This window comes from Caretta caretta, chromosome 1 (assembly GCF_965140235.1).
Source record: "Caretta caretta isolate rCarCar2 chromosome 1, rCarCar1.hap1, whole genome shotgun sequence".
NCBI classification, from domain to species: Eukaryota; Metazoa; Chordata; order Testudines; family Cheloniidae; genus Caretta; species Caretta caretta.
In genome coordinates this window covers 193,915,468-193,937,417 of record NC_134206.1, presented here as the reverse complement: position 1 = coordinate 193,937,417, position 21,950 = coordinate 193,915,468, and the positions used below count along the sequence as shown (strand labels likewise).

Genomic DNA, 21,950 nt, shown 5'->3' with positions numbered 1-21,950 from the left:
AATTTCCACCCCATTTCCATTACAGAGATATACATGGCAGGGCTGCTCCTTTCGCCTCTTCTGTTTGATTTAGCTCTAGAACCTTTAGCCATTGCCTTCTGAGCAAATCAACATATTAATGGCATGAGGGTGGGCCAAAGAATACAAAATTATCCTGTATGCAAATGCTCTTATATTTTTATCTGAGCCTGATGTTATGATTCCTAACCTATTAACTACTGTTAATAAGTTTCGATTCCTCAGGCTATAACATTAATTGGGGATAAGTCAGAAATCTTAAGCATTAACAAATGTACTCAAAAAGGCTTTTTCTCAAATTGGGACATTACATAGCCATCCTCTTATATGAAATATGTGGAATACCGCTTCCCAAAAATATTCAGGACATCCCTAAAATAAATATAAAACCAATTATTGCCCAAGTGGTTAACCATTTGGGGAGATGGAGTTCATTAAACCTCAGTTTGTGGGGTAGAATTAATATACTGAAAATACATGTCCATCCCAGAATTTTGTCTGTCCAGAGAGGTCTCCCTATTTGTATTCCTCAGACATCTTTTAAGAAATTCAATAATATCTTCACAACATTCCTTTGTGGCATAGGTAAGAAACCCAGTCTGGCTCTCAAAAAATTACAGCTCCCCCTATCTCTGGGAGGATTTAGTTTTTCCAACTTGGAAAATCATCATCTCTTTTTTGTTAAGTCAGGCATCTTTGTGTCTGTTAGATATCACCACACAGACCCCCACCTTGAGTTCAGATTGACTGAGAATTGGTTTACCTTCTCCATCCTTCAGGCATTGTAGGATCAAATTATTATAGATTTGATGGCTTCAGCTCCCACAATAAGGGCTCATAGGTAAGCTTGGAGAGCAAGTTCTACTTCCATACTTCCACACAGAAGTGGTCCTATGGAGCAATTCTATCTCTAAAATTGGTGGCAAACATAGCTGCTGACCCGTGGGCACTCCGGGGCTGGAGTATCTAAGGGGGAAAAAATGGTGGGTGCTGAGCACCCACCGGCAACCCCCCTACCAGAACCTCCCCTTCCCCCCAGCACCTCCTGCTCACTGGTGGGCCCTGCCGATCAGTGCCTCCCCATCCCTCCCAGCGCCTACCAATGAGCTGTTTTGCAGCATCAGGAGGCACTGATGGGAGGAGTGAGGGTGCAATGAGCTCAGGGAAGGAGGAAGAACTGGGCGGGGAAGAGGTGGATTGGGGGCAAGAAGGGACAGGATGCGGTGGGGGAGGCGTGGGAAGAAGCAGGGTGGGGGTGGGGCCTTGGGGGAAGGGATGGAGTAGGGGCGGGGCCTGGGCAGCGCCAGGGCAGGGCCAGGGGCAGCACTGCCCGTCTGATAAGAAACTCTATGCCTATGGTAGCAAAACCTTGATGTGGAGAAATTGGATGGGCAGAAATTATGACAGCTAATTGACAGTGATAAATTCAAACCATTGTAGATCTTCAGCAACAATTTGGTTTGCCCTGCTCTGGAGTATCTATATATCTCCAGTTAAACCATTCACTTATGAACATATTTGGATTTGATATGTTGGGAGTTCCAGAACTTTTTTTATTTTGGAGAAAACTTCCTAGATTTACTTGGCCAGCAGTATCCTTTTACAATTTTCTGGCCCCCCAAAATTGGCTAAAGATTGATAATTGGAGAGTTGCTTGGAATAGAAATTTGGATAACTACTCTCTCTGACACAATGGAATACAAATGTATCTAATGTGAAAATAAGCACCTATAGACCTGAGACTATGGCTTATTCACCAAAAGAAATTTTTAAAATATACTGGTACCCACATAGGCTAACCATAACAGATATCTTGATCGCCGTTGGAAATATAACTCCTTTGGTTCTATGTTAGCTCATATGTTTTGGAAGTTCCACTTTGTCAAGCATTTCTGGCATGGGGAGGTCAAAGTGCCAATTTGATATTGGAAGCTAAATTGGAGCCCTCCTACTTAAGTTTCATTCTCAGATATATTCCCGATACTTGGAACCACTCTGCCTTGTTCGTAGGTAATCTTCAATATGTAGTTTTGGTTGCTAAGAATGAATCCTGCAAAAATGGAAAAGTCAATCCCCACCAAATACTGATGCCTGGTTCAGTGATATGGCTGATCTCACAGCTAACAGATGACTGACATTCCACAGAAAAGGAATGCCTGAAAATTTCAAAGAGTTTGGGATGAATTTTTAGAGGTCTACGATTAACATAGACCCTGACGATAAATGTGCTGCTTTCCCTCTGCCCACTTTGTCCTAATCCGCTATTTATTTTGTGTATTATGATTAATCTGGTATTTTGGTATGTTTGTTGTATTTGAGAAAATAAATAAATAAGCAGACAGTAACATATTCATAACCTCCCTCCAAAAATTGTTAATATTAGAGAGGCCTGAATCAGGTCCCCCCTATAAGACACAACTGCCAATCTTGTGGTCAGGGACAAATTTTAAAATTTGGAGCTTGAGTCTTTTTTTAGTAAATATAATCTCTATCTTAGATACGGTCAGCCAGAGAGGTTCAGTGACTAGCCCAAGGCCATATAGCACATCCATGGCAGAGCCAGGATTTTAACTCAAGTCTGAAGTACCTTTATCAAATGAAGTTATGTTACAGATTAGTGTGAAGAAAAAACATCACCACATCCCAACAAGAGTAGTTATAGTATATGGTCTGGAAAGAGAAATTATTTATCAAGGAGGTTTCTCAGCTATTGTTTTACTGATTCTATGAATCTCCACTTCTCCTTACAGCTAGCTGGAAGGTTTCAGGGCATCATATGTGGGCCCATCTGTTTACATGAATGCTAGGGCTGAGCAATTAAGACAACAGCATCTTCCACCTACTTGGCTCAAAGCCATTGAGTGGAATTAATTGTAATTATTAACCCCAATTTTAAATCAAGTATCTTGCATAAATGAGAGATATTCCCCTCAGGAGTAGTTAACTAAAGATCCATCCCTTCATACCTAATATTGACTGTATGTACAAAAATTATAGTTAATAAAAAATAGGAGGAAGAGTAAAACAGTGTTACAGTATTTATGAAAAATGTGGATTTCTTTACAGCAACGTTGCTCTTGCACACAAAAAATGGTTAGAAACTTGTAGGTAGTTTTGATGGTATTTCTACTTGCCATATAAAGAACAACAATTATTTAACATTAGTCCCACAAAAGATCACTAAGGCATTCTATCCATCCACATCCTAAGGTGATCTGTGTGTGTGTGTGTGTGTGTGTGTGTGAGTATTCTTTCTGCCATTATGGTAATATCAGGGTGAATAGGTTTTGCCCATGCCAGTAAGTTTTTATGGTATTTTTCTGAGGCTTTGTCCACAGCAGTGGAAATAATAGCCTCAATCCTACCAGAAGCTTCATATGCAGTTATGAACATGACTTTTTTAGAAAATAATTTGATCTTATTTAAAAGCTTCAGGTGATGGAGAAATTACAACATCCCTTTGTAATACATTCCATGGGTTACTGGCCTTCACCTTAAAACTAGACAATTTCTACTACCACTTGATTTTGTGTACCTGTAGTATGCTAGATTAAAGAGCCATCTAGTATCAGACCTTCTTCTCCCCTCCAACCCCCCACACCCAGCTTTAATAGAGGCAAATTATAGATCATGAGGAAGTCAGATTTTAACTCTTTCTTCAGTAAGCTAAATAGATTCAATTCCTTTCATAACATGTATTTTCTAGACCACATATACGGGCAGCTCTTCTCAGAACCCTCTCCAGTTTCTCAATACTCTCTTTAAAGCGTTGACACCAACACTGGACATGGTATTCCAGTCGCAATCTCACTAAGGCGCCATAGAAAGTGGTAATATCACTTCCCTATTTGTGCTTCATAGGCCTGTTAAAAACACCCAAATATTATAACAGTAGTCTTAGCCAGTGGGACATACATCACATCTCATCTACTATGACCTTTATGTCCTTATAATATTGTATGCTTGCCTCTTGCCAAGGGGCAAAGAAATCCACATTTGAGATCTGTAATTGCCAGCAGTCACTCCCACATCAGAGTATCCAATGGCCTGCCAACCAAGGGCTACTACATCCATTCTTATGGATGCATTTATATGGGTGAGGGAAGCCAGTAGGGAAGAGAAGAAAAAAAACCTATCTGTTCCCTGCTGCATACTCAAAAGGGTCAGCATAAACAAAAAACAAAAAAGTCCACAAACAATCTTCAGTGAGGTAGTTCAAACACTCAGAGCTCTTGCACAAAACCAGATTTATGAAGAAGGGATTGATTACTTATTTAGTAAGTTTTATTTTGCTAAAAAGGGAATAACTTCCTGAGGTTCTCCCCACCCACTCTTTAACTTACTTCGATGACTATAGGCATCCTGAATAGTGTCTTCAGAAACAATTACAGCTCTAAAGTGCTATTAATGGGCATTAAAAAAATACAGTGATAAGGTGTGTGTGTTTTTATGTAACTACAGCTGAGTATGATATTAAATATAAAGTTAGGATGCAATAAAAAGCTTCTACAGAGCAGAATAGAATAGAGATTGCTTCCCTGTATTATTTAAATTGATATTTCACCACTATTAATCTTTAGTTAATAATTAGGTACAGAATGTCCCTGTTCGACGAGATAGTCCTAGTATAGAGCTCACTAATCATTCTTGTTTGATGTGTGTGTTTTTATTGTCTGAGCCTGGTATTGTATTTGTTTACCGTATTAACAAATAAAATGTTGAAAATTATTGAGTGTACTTCAGTGAATTTCATTAAAAGGTAGTCAAAGACATTTGACTATGTTCCTCTGCAATAACGAAACACACAGATTGTTAGCATATGGTATTTTTACATGTGCTCGTGGATTTTTTTACTCCTACCTTAACATAAAAGTTATAGAATAATGTAGCTAGTAGATACATATAATACCAAGGCAATATAAACTTTAAGATAAAATTGAGGTTATGGAACTTGCACATTTTTAACTGATAGACATTTGGTACAAGTGTAGGTCCCAGTGTTGTAATCTGATCCCACTGATTTCAATGGGGCTCCGTAGAAGTTCAAGGGTCCATGCACATGGACTGGAGTGCAGGATAGGGGCTGACCATACTTCATATGACTAAATCACTATTGATATGTTGACTTTGGATTAACTATTCAAGTAAGTAGAAGGAACAGATAGTATATTGATCCTATTGACAATACACGACCTGATTCTAAGAGGAGTCTGCCCTTGCAGTTCCCATTACAGTCATCAAGGAGGATCAGACCCACATTTAATAATATGGAACTAAATTTGCTTTATTAAAATTTCAGTGTGTGAAACAAGCTACATTACAGATTAGAAAGCATAAATACAGCAATATTCAATTATCTGTAACTTTTAAATTAGGCAAGTATTAGTGTAACAAACACGTAATAAATCACCAGTGCCTGAAAAAAAGATCAAATCGGATGAATAATTCCAGTTGTCATAATTACAAAATTAGACCATTAAAAAACCCTCCAGAAAGACATGGTCTTAAAGTGCTTTGTTAATAGTGTTGTGCCATGTATTCAAATGTGATTAAGTCTGAAATGCTGCTTGTGTGAGTGGAGTGAACAAAACAGCAGGGCAGATCTTTTTACACATTGCTTTCTCAGAGTTACGAACTGACCAGTCAACCACACACACCTCATTTAGAACCAGAAGTATGCAATCAGGCAGCAGCAGAGACCCCAAAAAAGCAAATAAGTGTTAAACATAAACTACTAAAATAAAGGGAAAGCAGCATTTTTCTGCTGCATAGTAAAGTTTCAAACTGTATTAAGTCAATGGTTGATGTTCAGTTGTAAGTTTTTGAAAGAACAACCATAATGTTTTGTTCAAAATTACAAACATTTCAGAGTTACAAACAACCTCCATTCCCGAGGTGTTCGTAACTGAGGTTCTACTGTACTACAATGGCAGTGAAAGCTTCAGAACTGAAGCTAATAGGAATATGACCCAGCACACTTTTTCTTTAGTGTTTTCTGAAAGGCAGGGTGGCTCTCTGATGATTCACTGATAGTCAGGCTCTCAATTCAGTGTCAGAGTCTCAGTTCTGCCACTAAGTGGCCTGACAAGATACTTCAGGATAGAACCCCTCTTGTACTAGAGTAATCAGAGCCAGTGAAGGGCATACATGTCTTTTGACTAGCTTTCCACTCACTCCTTTGTTCCTTAACTCAAGTGCCCTGCCGTGCAAGTTAGAACAGCCTCATATCCACTCTAACTAGGGCCAGTAAACAACAGCTCCCAAGGAACTTCTGAGAGTCAGTATCAGAGCACATTTATGCACCATCTTCCTCCCCTTCCTGCCTCTCATGTACTCTCTGTCCATCCCTCCAGTTTAACTCAAAATCCTTCTCATACTGGAAGGAACCAAGAGTGGTGAGCAAAGGGGTTCACTAGCTGTCCACTAACTGATGCTCCCTTAAAGTCCTGTTCCTGGACTTGAAGCCCAGGCTCTAGCCCTTATGCTCCTTATGCCCATTTAGCCTTCTGTCAGTGGGGATAAAGGTATTTGTCTTTCTGTGTAAAGTACTGAGACCGCAGATTAAAATCCCAAACATTACTATGTGAAGAGGTAAACTCAACAGTTGCCAGGAACAGATTCGATTGATACATGTGAAAATTTGAAGGTAGAGAACCACAATACTTTCTCTGGAAAATGCAATCTAAAATTGACTTGCTGTAAACACGGTAAAAGAAAAAGGGTGTGGGGCTTTGATTGTAGTGTATGTATATGGAAGGCAGAGCTGAAGTAGGTGTTGGCAGTGGTCGCTGGATGGAATCAGTACGGTGCAAAGGACCAGTTCTCCAAAAGTTACAGCTGCAAGAACCCTCATCTTCAATGGCAGTATACCTGTGAGTAATTCTGTAGGATCAGACTCCAGCATGGAAAGTTGTTTACCTTGCCTCTCAGAACATTCTCTTTCAACAGTCAGACCTCAATGGCAGGGAAGTAGCGGTTTGGTCCATCTCCAAGGCTAGGATAAAGTAGAAGAGGCCAGGAGTTCCAAGCCTGACAATATTCAGGAAAAAAAAGATTACAGGTAAGGAAACCAGTGTTACCATACTTGGAGATATCCAAGGGGTGATGTCTACATGAGAGTAATTAATGAGTTAGCCAAAACATTTGAACATGATAGCCTAGACACTCCACAAATGTTTGTTCAAAGAGACGTATGGTAGCTAGCTGGTATTAACTGGCAACTAGCTCACTCAGGTTAAGAAGCTCAAGTTTAGAAATCCCCTCAGACAGGACAGAATGGAGTCTCTCCGACACACACACGAGTTTTTAGACACATCAAGAATATTCTTTAGTGAACATTACCAAAACCTGTAAAAGAAATCTAAGAGGTCAGAGACCTTCCAGACTGTGTCCATTTACCAAAGGAGATCACAGATTAACAGCGACAGTGTGAACTGTGCTATACACAGGTCTAAAAACCCAGACTGGTTAGGATGTTTGGAGGTAGGTTATTTTCTTACAAACAAAAAAACTGCTAGGAGTATTATATATTCAGTGGCAACAGGGTCAAGCCCCGTGAAGGACAAATCCAGTAGTCTTTACCAAGGTCAAAAACCTCCAGAGACTGTTGCAGCTCCACTGCAGTTTATTTACTCCCCCATCCCAACTTTTATCTGCACCCTAATGCCAATTTAACATTTTCTGAAGTTTTACGGTAATCTCTAGGAACGGTACAGATAAGACAGTCTAATACTAAGTGTCAGTTACTAGTGATCAAAACGATTTCCTCAAATAACTCAGACATGTGAAATTGGCAGAATCTTCCCCAGGGTACAGAAGTGAATTGAGCAGGATAGGTAGTATGCTCACATTCTAGGGTTTTAGAGACCTCTGGCTGTATCTTATGTCTTGTTAAGCTTCCCAGAAGCCTGATTATTTCATAAAACAGTAAGGGACTGAGAGGCTTTTTTTCAGAAAGGCATTTAATATCTTATTTTAGGAATTCTATTGACATTTTTATTAGATAATATCATAGCCACACAGACTTTACTAAAATGTTTGAGGATTTCAACCATTAGGTCATTAAGCTAACGTTCAGGATAAATTGTGTTTAGTTTTGTATATTAGAAGGTAGGGCCATTTCTCTTTAATACAATATATATATTTCCTTAATTAAGCTTCACAGTTCTGCTTTGTTTTTAACTCTACCATATTTGTGTCTCAAGGAAGACTTTATAGGCAGTGCATACTATATTTAAGATTGTACAATATTTCCCATATCAGACCCTGATTTCAGTTGTTTCTAACTTTGAAATTCCCTCAGTCAGGCATCCATCTCAGGATGAATGTTTTTTGGCAAGTTTCAGCACTTTAGCCATTTTCAAGAACAAGATTAGAGGAGACTATGTCATTTTGCCCATGTTAAAAAAAGCCACTCGGTCACTGAAGCTCTAACACCACCATGTTTTGAAGGCACGGGCATGAAATTTGCTAGGCAGGGTGGTGTGGTAAGGGAAGTGGTGTCACCCTGGTGTGCATTTTGCTGTTCCTCCAGTGTAATTCTTTCTGCCCAGTCTCCTCTAGACCATCCCTTTCCAGGGCTCCTTGCCCCAGTTCCATTGTCCTCTCCTAGCTAGTCCCAGTCTCCACAGCAGCTTCTTATTCTATTCCTTTCCCAGCCATGCTCCAGCTCTCTCCCCACCACCTGATTCCTCATCCTATCTTGGCCTCTGGTGGCATAAACCATCCACCCACAGTCCCCATCCCTATTGGCTCCCACTTCCAATCTTCCTCCCCAGGCTCCTCCTCCTTCCCTAGTGCCCAGCTCGCCCACTTCCCAGCTGCTTGTCCCAACAAGTTCCAGTTCACCCCTGCCCCAATTCCTCATCAGACCTGTCTCCCTCCCCACTTCCCAATCCCACTCCTTAGCTCCCTATCTTCTCTACCCCTCACCCAGCCTCCAGACCCTTTTTCTCCACACCATCCTTCAGCTCTTTCTCCTGAAATACTCCTCCTCCAGTCTAGCTCTTGTCCACTCTTGCATTTGACTCTGACAGCTTCCTCTTCCATGCTGGCTAAACCCAAAAGGCTTCCAGTGCTGATATCAGGTGTCTGGACCCTGCATCCACCTGGCCCAGAGAAGCAATTACAAGGGAAATCCTACTTAGTCTTGAGCTGGAGCAAGGCCAGAATCTACAGCAGAAGGACTCTAAGCATATGAAGACTGATTTTTCAGAGGATTATAACTTGGCCAAATTGGAACAGATTTTCACAGGGACAGCAAAAGGCATATGCCTGAAGAAAAGGGAACAAATATGATAAATTTCAAGTCCTTGTTCCAAAGCATGGGCATGGTGGAGCTTTTCAAAGAAAAGGCTGCTAAAATATTTTTTAATGGGCAAAACAAGGTATTTTTCTCTAACTTTGTTCTCAGAAATGACTAAGCCTTTTGAAAAACTTCAGCCAAAAACACATTCAGCGTAAAGCACCTGGCATGTGAAATTTTAGCCCAGAGAGTTAACGTTTGGCAAAGGTATACGCATAGCTGTGCAATTAACTGATTTTTTTTTGGCTTTCGGGGGGGGGGGGGGTGTTTGCTTCAGGCAGAGTTTAGGAAACGGTGGTCTAGATTAAATGATAAAGCTTGGAGAATAAGTTATTGAAACAGTTTGCTGTCAAACTGGGAAGACACAACTAGGGATCTGTCCTGGGTCTAGTACTATGCAAAGTTTTCATTAATGACTTGGATAGTGGACTGGAGAGAATGCTTATACAATTTGTGGATGACACAAAGCTGGGAAGATAAACAGAGCGGCTCCACCAAGTCCCCTCCAGACACTACTTCTAGCTGTTTATAATGTCATTTCCATGCCTCCCCATTCATAGCACAGGAGGGGTTCTCTAGGCAAAACAAAGAATAAGGTCTTTTCTCCTCTTTCCCTTATGAGAGGGGGGAATCCCAGTGAAAAAAAAAGAAAGGCAACAATGGCCTGGCTCTTAGGCCATCTGTCAGGATTCAACTTTTTAGGCTTTGCCTATTAACAAATCTACAGTCACTTATTAGGGTCTACCTCTAGCCTCTCCTCTTGGGGCAGTTGGTCTATGCAGTTTTGGGAGCAATGAGGCCAGCAGTTCTCCCTCTTTACTGATCTCTCTCTGCTCACAAATCTCTGGGGTGTGAGAAACCTTCTCCTGTACACTACCCACTTCCTGTGGCAGGTTGTCCCTCTTTAAGCACCTCACCTCCAGGCAGAGCAAGCCTTATAGGTGCACCTCATTTCTGCTAAACAGGCCCACCAGAGCTCATTCATCTCCTCTCTACTATAGTGAGGGTGTGCCCCTTCACAGAGGAGTTGCAAGCACTTTGGAGGATAGGATTAGAACTGAAAATAACCTTAACAAGTTGGAAATCAACACAGTGAAATTCAGAGACAAGGGCAAAGTACTATACTATACATATGGCTACACTCACTGCAGCGTGTACAGTGTGAGCATGCCATATATAGCTACGTACCCCAGTGAAAGACTCCAGATGGCGGAGGTAGTGGGGAAAGACTCCAATGGGGTGAAGCTGCTGGAGCCTCTCTCTGAGGTGGGAGAATTTCCCAGCTGCCTCCCCATGGCCAGAGCCTTTCATAGTGGTGGGGAAAGGTACTATGCTGCTAAAAACTAGCAATGTAGACATGAGAGGCCCTGCCTGGAGATGCAGAGAGCCTGTAGAGGGTACATAGCCTGGGGTTCAGGCATATAGGGCACTCCACTCTACTCACCTTAGCCACGCCTCACTGTTTACACACTGTCTCATTATACCCATGCTAGGTGGGCATGCAGTCTCTGTACTCTACACACTCCCATAAACAGAGACATACCTTTCGGAAAGAAAAAAAAAATCAAATGCACAACTACAAAATGGGGAATAACTGGCTAGGTGGTAGTACTGCTGAAAAAGATCTGGGGCTTACAGTGGATCACAAATTGAATATGAGTCAGTGTGATGCCATTGTGAAAAAGGCTAATGTCATTTTAGGGTGTATTAATAGGAGTGTCAGAGGTAAGACACAGGAGGTAATTGTCCCACTCTACTCAGCCCTGGTGAGATCTCAGGTGGCATCTGGGGTCACACTTTAGGGAAGAGACAAACAAATTGGAGACAGTTCAGAGAAGAGCAACAAAAATGATCAAAGGTTTACAAAACCTAACCCATAAGGAAAGGTTAAAAAAACTGGATATGTTAAGTCTTGAGAAAAGACAACGGAGGGGGGACCTGACAACAGTCTTCAGATATGTGAAGGGCTGTTACAAAGAGAATGATGATAGACTGTTCTTCATGTTTACTGAAGGTAGGATGAGAAAGAATAGGCTTAATATGCAGCAAGGGAGATTTAGGTTAGATATTACAAAAAGCTTTTTAACTAGAAGGCCAGTTAAGCTCTGGGATAGGAGTCCAAGAGAGGTTGTGGAAGTCCCATCTTTGGAGGTTTTTAAGAACAGGGGGGACAAACACCTAAAAGGGATGGTCTAGGTTTACTTGGCCCTGCCTCAGTGCAGGGGGCTAGACAGGATGACCTTTCGAGGTCGTATTCCAGCCCTACAGTTCTAGGATTCTATAAAATATTTCACTTTTATTTTTTTAAACTGATTTAAAGCAAAATTGGAACTAAAAGTTATTTTGACGAACAAAGAAATCATAGTGTTTCATTTTCTGAAAGTGTCAAATGAAAATATTTAGATTTTTTTAAAAAGAATTCCCAGACCAAAACACCTTGGTTAACTTAATAATTTCATAAAATATTTTGTTGAAGCAGAAAACAGTTTTGGCTGAAAAATTTTACCCAGTTCTAGTTATGAGAAACTAAAAACAGATTTGATAAGGGGAACATCAGGAAAACTTGAAAAGAATGGTTGGTAGCACCACCTATAATTTAAGAAACGTGCCCAATTTTGCACATCAAGTCAGTGACAGAGTTGGGAACAGAATTCAAAACTCCTGCTGGCCAGTCCCCGGCTCTCCTCTGTAGGCCCTCTCCAGGAAAGAAACCTTTAAAACTGCCATCCTCATGAATCCATGTTGCCAGTAAGTCATAATAAATCATTAATCAACAAAAATGTTCTCCAAAATCTCTGAAGCATGTAACTCAGTACTCATTAAGAGACAAAAATAAATTTCTCTTATACCAGAAATTTCCCTTGCTAGCTCAAGCCCAAACTTTTATGGATTGTGTAAGCTTTGCCACAGAAGCCCAATAGTTACTGTAGTTTAGTGACAGGTTTCAGAGTAGCAGCCGTGTTAGTATGTATCCGCAAAGAGAAAAAGGAGTACTTGTGGCACCTTAGAGACACAAGTACTCCTTTTCTTTTTGTAGTTTAGTGATTACAATTAGTCATTGTCTGTCTTTAAAGGAGGTTTATATGGAAGGGATATGTGGATAACAAGTAATTACAGAGGAAAATGTATTTTATATTGAGCTTTAGTTCTTGCATGCAGCTGAAGAAAATCATTGTGTAAAGTTAAACAATTATATTACATAATACAAGTCAAAATGCACACGAGTTACAAAACAATTCAAACAACCCCCTCCCATCCACATGTGAAAGACAATGCACCAGCTGGTTTAATCTGCTAGTTGGGGATAAAAACAAATCATTACCTTTAATGCATTTAACAATGTGAGCTCTTCCACCATCCTATAACATGTTATATACAAGTTACAATTCCTAAATTGATGTGTACACACAAATGTAAGCAATTACATTGTCAGTATTCCAGTAGACCATAATTAGCAGTTCACATTAGTAACACCCTGAGTACTTTCTCATTCTGGGCCTGTAATTAGTATAATTAAGATAATATTTCAATTACAAGGGTTGAATCTCTTATCCTACATAATGGGAGACGGAGTACATTTTAGAGTGGTTGTCCTTTTAAAAGCCAATCAAATTGATCCATTTAGTCAGGATCCCCCCCTCCCCCGTTTTACCAATGGTCTGACATGTCATGGAAGGTCTGGCTGCTATGAAAGGTATGGATTTTAGCCTTGCAAGAAGCCCATCTCTTCTAAATATGAGTTAGTCTGGAGCAAAAGGCTATTAGATAGGAAATGTGCATAATTACCAGTGGAATGGAAGGATTTATGGTCTGATCCTGGCAGCCGCAATATATCCTCAACACTAATCAACTAAAGGGAGCTGAGGGCACTCAGCACTGTGCAGCTGCAGCACTTCCCTCTTGAGTTTCTCTCCTGGTGTGCCTTCTCATGTTCAGAGAGCAGCTGCGAACATCATACAGGTTTGGCATCTCTTTCCCTTTTTGCTTTGTTTCCTAGCCCCCACATTTTTGCTAAGCAATGCAGCATGACTGTGGATTTGTTTTTCTCCTCTCTAATCAGCAAGAATATTATTTTTGCTCTCTTACTTCCCATCTTATAAGGATAAAAGTCTTTTCATTTGAAGTTTGACACATATAACTAGCCCCTCCAAAAAAGGGAGCAGGGCCTAGTGCACCTGGGACTGATTATATGCTGCCCAGTAGACCTTAAGGGAAGGCATCTGGGCTTCACAAAGAAGGAGACAGCTGCAGGCAGGTCTTTGGTTGATGCTTGCAGTTGCTGTAGGAAGTAAAAAGGCTCCTGGAGGGCCTTCAGTCAGGGCAGAAAGGCCTGTAAAGGTGGTCAAATTTCAGGCAAGAAGTGATAGGGAAGCAGGAAGACAGACCTTTAGGGAGGTGGGGCTGGGCCAACTGAAAGTATGTAGATCATAGAATATCAGGGTTGGAAGGGACCTCAGGAGGTCATCTAGTCCAACCCCCTGCTCAAAGCAGGGCAGCTCCCCAGATCCCTAAATAGCCCCCTCAAGGATTGACCCTCCACCCCCTTATAGACTTGAGTTATATATTGAAAGAGTTTGTGCAGGTATTAATAAATTGGACCCCCAGAGGGGGCAAGTTTAATATCTGGAGTGTGGGGACTTAAGGGGCCCAGAATGAAGGGGAAGCTAAGACAGGCCTCAGTAGAGACACTTTGGTTATCAGGGTACAGTACAGGGTAGGCATAACCTCTGACACAGGCTTTCATTTTTAGGAAGGGGAAAGAATTTCTATGAACCACACCAAAGTGGGCCAAAACCATACTGAAAAAATTATGTGCAAGAAATGTTACTAGTAAAATGGTGAACAAACATAGCAGTAAGCTGCAGAAGTATTGAGCCGCTAAGATATACACCATGTAAAGAAGGGAACTTTAACTGTAGGCCAGATTGCAGTGATACCTCTAATGAATAAATTTGAATTACTACTTTCAGTATATACACTTAAAAAATATTTTGAGTATTGCCTTTTTCAGGTGCATTGTGCTTATTTCTAAAAAACAGCTCTGTTTGCTTTATAATGAAAGGTAGTGTCAAGAGATTGTACGCTTCAAATATCGGAGATTACTCATCATGCTGAACTTTAGGGTATATTTTCATCTCTATGCCTGGGGTGTTTCATGTCCATGAATCCCTAGGCAGCAAATAAAAATTCATTCTCAAATCTAAGTTTCAAATATAACCAGCTGGTGAATTCAGCTCAGATATTCTTTGCAATTTCATTACCACTCAGCCCAGCCACTGGCCTTAAACTGATTTTTAGGGAATGTTTTGTTTTTACTAACATCTTTAGCACAAAAATAAATACTTACAGTTCAAATATACCTCTCAAAAAGCAAAGCAGCACTGGTGGTGATGGACTAGGGGGTGCTCAAATGAAAGTATCTGAAGTCACCATAGTTTCGGAAAGCTTACCTCCTCCTCAGGACAGGCCTAACCATTTTGTATAACCTCACTGTAATATCTGTGAACAATGAAGCCAAGCAGCAAAATATAGATATGGAACTTCTGAGGAAATATACTATTCCTTAAGCAGCTATTTAATTAGAGGGAGTTACTCTAAGCCAATTAAATCTATTTCTTGACCAGGCATAATACTTTTTCCAGTAAGGGTAAGACAGCCACTATGCTGCTGAGCAGAAAGAATAACCATCCTACAGTCCATACCTTTGATGATTCAGAAGTGGCAGGCTACTGTGTGACAGGCAATTAGCTTAGTTGTCTTTCTGGCAACAGGTATGCAATACTGGAGCATTAAAACCTGATCTCAGATTTTGAGGTTTGGGAAGAATGTGGCTAGCTATTTGATGATTATGTAATTAAGGGCTTATGAAACAGGAGGGGAAGTGGGGTTAATCTCAAACTTCTGGTTTTTCATTTTCTGAGGTGTGGGCTAGTGGCACCTAACTCCCGTTTAGGCCTTTGAACATCTCCCCCAAAGGAGAAACTGAGTTTCAAATATTTTGTTTTTAATTCCATCCCCTGTCTATATATTCTACTAATATTTTTGTATATTATACTGTTTATATTTACATACACAACCTTTTAATCCTGTTCCACTGATTTTTAGACACTAGAACAGGGAGCACCCCATTATACCTAACTATTAGGTGTATGCAGTGCTCTGCAAGTACAATAGGGCAGATGTAGCAATGAAAGACAATTTATTTACAACAATATAGTTCTTGTCCATATAGGGAAATGAGTGGGTCACTAGCTCAGTGTTCTTACGTATTATGAGGTAGGTAGACTAGTGCAAGAGGGAACAAAGAATGCAGGTGTAGAGGGATTAACAAAAACTGCATGGCCCTGGGTCTATACTCACTGCTGGGGATAAAATGGGCGGTAGCTTCTTGAAACCAGTCTTTCCTCCCTGATCCCACATTTGTCCCCAATACATCTGGCTCCATAAACACCTCACAGATATAGGGAGGCAGGCTGAGAAATCCGCTCCCACACCTAACTATGGTATATCATGAAGTCAAACAACTGCTTATTTGGAACTTCTCAAGCTGTCCTCTGCATTTCTGTCAAACACTTGTAAGCACGCACATTTTGTGCAAGCAGTTTAAGTCTGTACCTGACAAGTGTTCTGCCCCAACATTTAACTTTCTATTAGTGCTTCAGTTGTAGTCTTTTGTAAGCAGTACATGTAAAAAGTTGCTAATCTTTACTATTTGCCAAATGCTAGGGACACTTTGCAGGAATTTTAGACAGGATTCACAGCTTGCACAAATAGCCATGCCCAAAACGTGTCATTCATAAGCTTCCATTTTAATATATCCTATAGACACAAAGTAAAATACTCAAGGAAGATCATTACAAAGGCGGCACTATGTGAAGTGCAGCAATGATATGCTACAAACAGATCAGAATGAATGCCATCTCCTTGTAACGGTTTGTAGTTTACATTGGCCCTCTATTTGCTAACTGGCAGCAATGTGAATGAGTTAATTATCGGTATTTTATTAGAGGAGCACATTAGAGGTTCTGACTGAAATGAGAATACAATTGTGCCAGGTACTGTATAAATACATAGTAAGAGAGTCCTTCTCCTGAAGAGCCTATCATCTAAATAGACAAAACTGGAGAAAGGAAGTAGTTAGTATTGCCATTATTTAGATAAGTGATTAAATAGGTTGCACAAAGTAATATAGGAAGTCTGTGACTGAGCATGACACTGAAACCATGCTGAGTGCAAGCTGAGTGCTGTGACCACAGCACCTTTGTTCTTTTCAGTTAAAAACCCCCAAGTGGTGTGTGTATATATATAGTTCAATCAGGATGCTATGCGATCACTGTTCATTTGGATCCATTCATCAAATATTGTCATTAAACGTTGTCCTACCAGAAAGCATCTAGTTTTGCAGTGATATCAGGTTTCAGTGGGGGGTTTCTTGACAGGACAGCTCATAGTGACTGGACTGAATTCCAATGCACCCTTTTTTGGGAAACAATCAGATAATACCCAGAACTTTTATCATTTGGCCTCAAGGTGCTTTTTAAAGGTGGCTACTCTGTTATGCCCATTTCACAGATAGGGAAACTCAGGCAGAAAAGTTAAGTGATTTGCTTTGTTAGTAGTAGAGGTGGGAACAGAACCACGGTCTCTTAACTACCACCTGAGCATTATCTAAGGGACCATAGTGTCTGCTATTGACTTAGTTTGAATCTCAAATCCTTTTTTAAAATGGGCACAATGCGTTAAAAAAAGAGTGTTTAAAACAAACAGTACCAAAGAGATTGTTCCCAATGGCAAATTCTGTGCTCTTTGTTCCAGGAGCCCGATCCTGTAGAGTGCTGAGAATGTGCAATTCTAACTGAAGTCTAGCTATTTGTTCACAGATACTGCAGCGACTGGCTCCCCACAAAGATGAAAGAGTAGCTAGGAGGCAGCTCAGGTGTGCACAAAAGCATCAGGAACTACTACAAAGAGAGACATGGTTTTAGGAATGATGCATGCTATTTGTTAAAATACAAACTGATCAGAAACTTAGTAAAAATACAAACCAAATGGCCAAACCAGGTTTTTTTCCCCCTAATACAACATCACACCATGAGAAAAGCTGTTTCTAGTATTCCAGCTCCCTGCAAAAGCACTGTCAGAAAACTCACAAGGCAGCCTGTTCAGTCCAATTAACAGCTGGATTAGTTTTGCTGATCTCTGAATGAGCATCTAAATGTTCACCCATCACCAGACATTTTAATTCTGCTCCAGTGAAGAAACAACCAATAGATACCAGATCATACAAAGAGATTTCCCCTCGGTGTTACCATGTAAACCAAGTTTTATTCCAGGAGGATTCCTTTTCTCCTCTATCATGGAACTGTGTTAATGGAAATCTTAACACTGCCTAACTAAAGCATTGAAAGTACAGTCAGGATGGATGACAGTAAAGTCTTTCATTACTGAATTAGAGTACCGAGTTGTCTAAATTGATATAAAATGACTGACTTTCTGTTTTACTTTCCAAACCATTTGAAAACTGAAATGAATCCTTCCCAGTAAGCATTTATCTCCTATTATGTCCACCTGGGGATGTTAATGCTTTCCGACTACTGCCTCTAGCCCTCGCCTTTCAGAGGGTATTATGTGATGGCAGTGCACATTTCATAAAGATGTATTGCTGATTATATTTCCATTAAAGACTATAGCCAAGTCTGACTTCTGATTTCTCCCAGAAACAGCTTTTTTACCCTGATGAGATCATTGTGGAGAAAGGGTTTTCTCCTTCCCCGCAATTTACATAGATGCAAGTCCAGAGGGTGAAAATTAAGATTTCCCACAACAGTTGCAATGTTGAGATGACCTCTTCAGTTTAACCAAATCCTTGTTTATTTCAGTTATTCCCTTTGCAGGGATAGGACCTCAATTTAGCAAAACACCTAAATATACTCCCATTTTAAGTATGTGCTTAAGACTATCCCTTGACATGAAACACTTAAGCATATGCTTAAATCTAAGCACATGCCTTGCTGAATATGAGTAGACTTAACCCCATGCTGAAGTATGGTGCTGAGCTGTATCAAGGCCTAGATCCTTTTTTCTTGGAAGTCTGTAGCTGACCAATGCTCCAGCTCTGTGCTAGGGGTTGCTATGATCTGCGAGGTTCCATATTTTTGGATCAGAAAGAAAAATCAAGGACCCTATTCTGTTTGTTCAAGGAGCAAGTTCCCTGTCCAGATTGTATGTTAGAGAAGAGGACATCAGTCATCTTGCGATTCCGCTTCTCTGAAGTTATGAGCGTCTCATTTGCCTATTACCTGAACCCCTCACAGTTTGGGCAGTGGTTCTGGAACATTTTTAGTATTGGGAGTGCTGAAAGCCAGCCCCCTTACCCCTGTCTGTGCCCCCCCCCCCCCCCGAGCTGAGGCTGGGAGCAGGGCTGTGTCTCCAGGAGGGTGGGGGGGGACCGAACAAGGGTAAGGGGGCCAAGGCTGTGGTCACAGCTGGGGGCGGGGTGCGGCCAAGAGCAGAGCCTAACTAAAGCATTGCAAGTACAGTCGGGATGGATGGCAGTAAAGTCTTTCATTATTGAATTAGAGTACTGAGCTGTCTAAATTGTTTTTTTTATACCTTATTCCGGAAAGTAAAACAGAAAATTAGTCATTTTATATCAAACACCAAACACACCACACACACCCTGGAAGCATCTCCATTTTGCTTTGTTCCCATTCTGATCTCTGGACTGACACTAAAAGGAGCATTCCAACCAATAGACTGAGGACCATCCAATCTTTTGGAAGTTAGAGACTTTACAAGCCAGCAGTTGATTCCATCAGTGCTACAGACCTGACCCAAGATCTTGGAAATGAGTGTATGTATTTTGTTTTCCTTAACCATTACATAACTCCTCTTTCAAAAGAATCTTTAGATATTAGATACTACAGGATTAGCAATAGCCTGATTATTGGGCAATATCTGAGTTATATATTGACCTGGCTATGTGGCTGATTTCTTGGGATTAAAAGAACCCTTTCTTTGATGAAATTTGTTTTAAATAACTAAATCATAAAGTCAAGGCCTGGGTGATGAAACAAGGAGACTGCAGTTCTGACTTCTTGTTAACCAGTGTGCTGAGATGGAAGTTTACTTTTGTTACTGACTTGGTACATCTTATGGAAGAACAACACTAGTTTAGGGAGACACTGTTTCTCAGCAGTTTGTCCTAAACCTAGCATCCTCAGCTCTGACGCACTGAGGCATGGTGACAGATGGAAATTCCACAACCACCTTAAGTATTTTGTTCCAGTGCTTAACTATCCTGACAGTTAGGAAGCTTTTCCTAATGTCCAACCTAAACCTCCCTTGCTGCAATTTAAGCCCAGTGCTGCCTTGTCCTATCCTCAGAGGCTAAGGAGAACAATTTTTTCCATAGTATTCCTTTATATCTATTTTTATGAAGAACTAATTTTGTTTCCTATGTTAGAATTTTAGGGTGTGCTTGCTTCCTGATCTGGACAAGAACTGGCTGAAATATTTGGGAGTACATGAGGCTGAAGCATGCTTAGGATGGAAGGGACATTTTAACAAGCCTTAGAGGGTCAAACAATCATACAAGTTAAGGGTGTTTCTTGCATGATTTACACTGTAACTTCCCCTCTTATTTCCTTGCATTTGTTCTTGACTATTAATATGCTTTCATTCATAAATCCATAAAACCTGTTTTTATGAGACATTTCCTATCAGAGCTGCTTTACATACTCTTTGCACTTGAAACAAATGTTAAGATGAAATGTTTTCGACCTGCTTTTATAGTTCCCTTTAAAAATAGATTATATATATATATATATCTATTTCACAATATACTAGTATGTTGAGTCATGGAAAGAATAGAGTATATAATCCATTAAACTAGAACATGGGGAATTCACTCAGACAGGGGGCTGCAGGGAAATAGTCTGCAGTCACTCCCTGGGAGATGTGTTGGGGCTAGAGAGGCAACTAGCCTATAGTTTCTCCTTGGGAGGAGGGAATTTGGGCTGGAAAAATCCCGAGCAGGGGAAGCCAGAAGGGTAAGAGAGGGCTCAGGGAAAGTCAGTAAGGTTCAGGAATGATCAAAAGTTTGGCTGCTGATTAAAGGGTCTCTGAGCTTGAACCTGGAGTAGAAAGTGAGCCTAAGTTTCCCCTGACTGTCACTGAGGGAATGGCATCATAGGGGGAAGACTACCAGAGACTGTCATTCAGAAAAGGTTTTGATACCCTGGAAAGGGGAAAACACAGTGACCTGGCCAGAGGGCCAAGTTACAAAGAGGTAGCAGTGACGCCTGGAGCGAGAGAGGGGCTGCAGACAGAGAGAGCTAGAGAGCGAGCGAGCGCAATGGAGTGCAACTACAGGAAGGAGCATCTGCCTCAGAGAGCTAACCCCCCAGAACTGCCAGGAGTTGCTGTCCAGCAGTGACTAGAGCACCCCATTACAAGGGTATTAATACTGATTGTTGTAACATGCTTTGAGATCTACTGATAAGTGCCACAGAAGAGCTAGTTATATTTTACACACACTTTTTTTGCACATAGAGCCTCCAAAACACAGTGCCCTCTGCAAATCAAGTGAGAGACTTTGCAGTGTAACTGTACACTTCACAAGGAGCAATGTAAAAATGTGTTCTCTTACTCTACAGATGTGCTTCCTATGTACTGAGTTATGCATCGTAGCTTAAGCAACAAAGTAAGATTTTACTTTGTATTCCTCTTAGTCTTGCAATGCCAACTTAGCTCAAGGATAGGGAGATGTTTGATTGTTCTTTTCACGTGAACCCTCAAGAAAGGGCAGGAAGTTTAAATACATTTTTTAAAAAATGCATATCCATCACTGTTCCACACTTTCTAGCAACTAAAGATAACACGTTCAAGAGCCAGCTAGGGCTGGCAGCAGATGTAAGAGGTCTGTAGAAGAGTAGTATCCCTGTTACTTGTAGAGGCAGGAAAGAAAGCAGCAGCTAAAAGCAGGGGAAATGGGCAGGAGCAATGGTACATCAATCCCATTTAAAAAAAACACTCCGCTCTAAATAATTAACTATGACTTTAGGGACTGCCTTGCATTTCAGTCTTCCTGGAACCTTTGCATATACAATGAACTCCACAGTTATGGTGAGCAATGAAAGTCTCCTACATAGCTAAAGGAATATTTTTTAAATGAGGAAGACTAAGATACTGCATAGTGAAGGGGCTTCTCTGTACTTTTGGGACTAAAGAACTCCTCTGATGGAAAGGAAAAAACTATACTGTTTTTAACCAAAATACAGCATGTACTGTGAAGTACAGGATTTATATTCTAAAGTCATTTTTCAATACTTATTTTCATCATCCTGACCATTAAAAACATTTAAAATTCTACAAAACTGAACAGACGTGGCCTTTTATTCTCCCCACCCCCCCATCAACAAATACAGCATCCTAGCATCAAAACTTAGCGCTACTGACGTTCTTTGCTTTGACCAGGCATGAAATAAAGTTTAGCATTCAGAGGATCAATTCACAGACCTAGAACAGAAAAAAGAAGAAGTTAAAAGGTAAACTAGTCAGCTACAACTTTTTTTCATCCTAACCCTTTATCTTACCTTCTGCTCCTCTTTTGAATCCTTCCTTAAGA

General features: G+C 40.6%; 1 long non-coding RNA gene across 2 annotated transcripts in view; it reads right to left on the bottom strand.

Moving 5' to 3' along the window:
* Positions 1-5,306: 5,306 nt before the first annotated feature.
* LOC142068642 (uncharacterized) overlaps positions 5,307-21,950 on the bottom strand; it is a 282,297-nt gene continuing 265,653 nt past the window's right edge. For both annotated transcript variants that reach the window (XR_012664532.1, XR_012664533.1), the window contains one exon: positions 5,307-7,047. This is a non-coding gene — a long non-coding RNA (uncharacterized LOC142068642). The remainder of the gene's footprint in view (positions 7,048-21,950) is intronic.